The 3,340-nt window shown below is 39.3% G+C and overlaps 1 pseudogene; it reads right to left on the bottom strand.

Moving 5' to 3' along the window:
• Nucleotides 1-2,060: 2,060 nt before the first annotated feature.
• LOC149176351 (ethylene-responsive transcription factor ERF016 pseudogene) lies at nucleotides 2,061-3,057 on the bottom strand (annotated as a pseudogene).
• Nucleotides 3,058-3,340: the final 283 nt, after the last annotated feature.

The following is a 3,340-nucleotide window of genomic DNA, read 5'->3' as shown; positions in this document are numbered from 1 at the left end:
GGTGCTAAGCATAGCACAATTTTGAAATTTAGGCATTGGAGGAAATTTTGATATGGGAGGCATAAAGGACTTAGGAGAATAGGAGAAATTTCAGCCTTGGTGGAATGTGGGGACCACAAAAAGGAGGTAAATTCGACCCTTGGAGATAATTCACACTTGTGGAGGAAGAGAGAGAAAGAAAGGGGTGCGAGCTAGTGGAAAATGGGGTCCACCAAGAGAAAGAGGGCCAACTTCTATAAATAAGGTAAGGAGGCCTCCATTTGGTATCTTTTGACAATCTAACTTTTGAACACAAGCTTTCTTGAGCTCTTTAGCCAAGTAAACTAGTGTTGTTTAGCACAAGGAATTCCCAAGCAAGAATTCCACCTCTACCTTCGGTGAACTTTGAGTGTCGTCCTAGGAAAGTATTTCAGAACTTAGTGGGGCGAGATTTGCTAGAGTTCGTGGAACACATCAACTCTTGCTTCAGCTAGTTCGAACTTCTAAGAGGATGCAGGGATAGAAATCGAACCACTGAGTTGAGGGAGTTTCAAGGGGAATTCTGGCCAGCGAATTTAGGAGAAATTTCATTAAGGGTGGACCAGCATTTGTGGAGAATTTCAGGGCTGGAAGTTGTTGTTGCAAAGAGAGCCAAACTCACCATTTTATGGCCTGCACCAAATTATTGTTGGGCATAATTTGTGGGGCTAGATTCATCTTATTTGTGTCGGGTTTTGGAAGGAATTTCACTCACATCCTCTAGAGGAAATTTGTAGGGCAATCCTACAGCTAATTGAGAGGGAATTGGTGACATATCCAGTAGTTTGAATTATGGGGGAGGTAGAAACTATCAAGGAGGGCATAGCACCAAATTTGGGTAATTCCGAGAGGTTGGAATTAACCCAAATTATTTATGGGCTTTGCTGGACTAGCCTCAAGGAGTTTGCTCCTAATTTTGCATAATTTTTGGAGGAGTTTTGGTGCCCCTAAACAGAAGGATTCTTTAGCAGTGAGTTAGGAGGGGTGAGCTTAAAAATTGGGTCCTTAGTGGTCGGTAGAATCTGCTAAAACCCTTTCTGGGGTTTTCTGGGTTTTTGGGAAGTACCTCAAATCTAATTTTGCTGAATTTTTTGGGTATATTTGAGGGTTCAAGTCAGGGTCTCAACACAACAAATAGTGTAGAATTATTGGGCCAACGCAATTTTTTTTATAGATAAACTCCAGTAGCAGTTGGGAATTGTCATATCGATCACTTGGGGCTTGTAGCTTGCCTTGTGCAAGCCCAAGTGTAGTCTCTCTATTTCACATTGTACTCCAACCATTTATATCATAAAATTGCCCATTTTTGATGTATTTGGGAGCATTTCTAGGTTGGTATTTACTGAATTTTTTTATACTAGTTAAATAGTTAACAATCATTGACATCAATTATAAAACTTTTGTATCTATGATATAATGTTGTACTCCCAAACATAAATTTACAAAAAATAAAGATATTAACATAATTTCACTTCTATAAAAAAACTTCAATGTAAAAGATACTATTGGAAATATAAAATTTGTCATTAGTTTATAAATAAAAAATATTAATTAAAAATATTTTTATATGTTTTTTTGGTTAATTCTTTTTATATTTTAATTTAATTATCTTAAAAAATTATTCAAATACTTAGTGGAGATAGATAGTTTATTTCTTATGTTTCTTAGCATATATATACGTTGCCTCTTCGTCGTCATTGCTATCACAGTGCAAGTACAAGAATCCAATTTGGTTAAAAAAGTGAACAATATATCGATTTGGGAAGTAACCATGAGAGTGTTGGTTAGCTTCAATTTTTTAAATATTTATCACAGATTGGAGTTGGAGTTCGGAAATATTTCCATGAGAGTGTTGCCCATGTTAAAATTTTTATTTCTATTCAACAATATTTCAATACCAAAGGTTCTAATGTCAACAATGTGAAAAATGGGTTCGAACATATCATTTAAACAATATCCAAAGATGAATCTGGGTTCAAAAATATGATTTAAACTATGTTCAAAATGATGGATCCAGGGCAGGGTTTTGAAAAAGCCAGTATTGATTTGGCTCTTCAAATAGTCAAGACTTTACCATAACTCATACACATTGACATATTTCTCTAAGAAAACCATGCATATATCCTTGAAAGATAACTTTCAGGTCCACAGATATTTGAGATAAAGGCAACACCATGACATGAAAAACTTGGTCTAATTATTCACGTGAGTTTGGTACGAGTAATAATGAAAATGTGACTCCTCATTTTCTGTTGGCGGCTCACCTTCTGAATGTGAAGAGGAGCTTTCACCAATGCCACAAATATTTCTCAAATCAGAAGTAAACTTAACTATTGGTTTTGTCCCACGGCCGAAAAGAATTTAAAAATTAACAGCGTTGCCTTCCATAAGCTACAACTTCACCCCAAAGTACTCCATGGATTCGTCCAAGGGAGGGAATTCATTTAAATTTGGAGACTTGCCGCTCTCCAGACATTCCAGAAGTACCCAATCCCAAAATGCTGGACTCTTCTCTGCCCAAATCTCTTGGCCGTCAATGCAGTGTTCCGCTTTCGAAGCAGAAGATGAAAACGCTGCTTCAGAAGACAGCTGCAATTCCTCTGTGGCGAATTTGGCGGCAGTGGCTTGAATTTGAGGCGGCGATAGAGCAGAGGCGCAGGGGATTTCGGGCGGGGAAAGGGGGAAATTGAGCTTGGCTTTCGATCCTCTCAGGCAATACGAGGCAAAATCGTAGGCGCGGGCAGCCCTTTCCGGGGTGTCGTAGGAGCCCAGCCAAATTCTGCGAGTAGAATGGGGCATTCGAATTTCCGACACCCATTTCCCCCATTTTCTCATTCGAATTCCCTTGAACTGCCGCGACTTCAGTGAGCGCTTTTCGCGTCCGTTGTGGTGGTTTTGGTATTGCGAGGGTTTAGCCATGTCGTGTTGCTGGATGTTGTTGAGTCGAACTCACGAACTCTTTAAAACGAGGGAGTTTAAAGGTGAGAGGGTTTGAGGTTAGGGCGGATTAAGGTGCTTCTACTCTGTTGCAAGTGAATATGTGTTCGACTGATGAGGATAGAGTGTTAGCTGCAGGGCAATATATATATCGAAAGAGAAACCGCGTTGAGTTCCTAAGGAATTATGCGTAGTAGTACACGTGGCCTCTTGAAACCGCGTTGAGGATGTATAACTTTATGCGTAGTAGTGGAATACAGCGCTTGAAAGATCGATATAGGGAAAGACATGGGAAAGTGAAAATAATTTGATTGGTGACGTGGTTCTTCAGGGAATATGCGGAACACTTTTGTCCATGTTTTCTAGGCCGTGGAAAGTGACACTT

This window comes from Pinus tabuliformis, chromosome 4_1 (assembly GCF_031772625.1).
Source record: "Pinus tabuliformis cultivar Carrire ecotype Pingquan chromosome 4_1, CPIR1, whole genome shotgun sequence".
In the NCBI taxonomy this organism is placed as follows: Eukaryota; Viridiplantae; Streptophyta; class Pinopsida; order Pinales; family Pinaceae; genus Pinus; species Pinus tabuliformis.
Note: the sequence above shows the minus strand (reverse complement) of the source record. Positions and strands in the feature narration are given on the sequence as shown.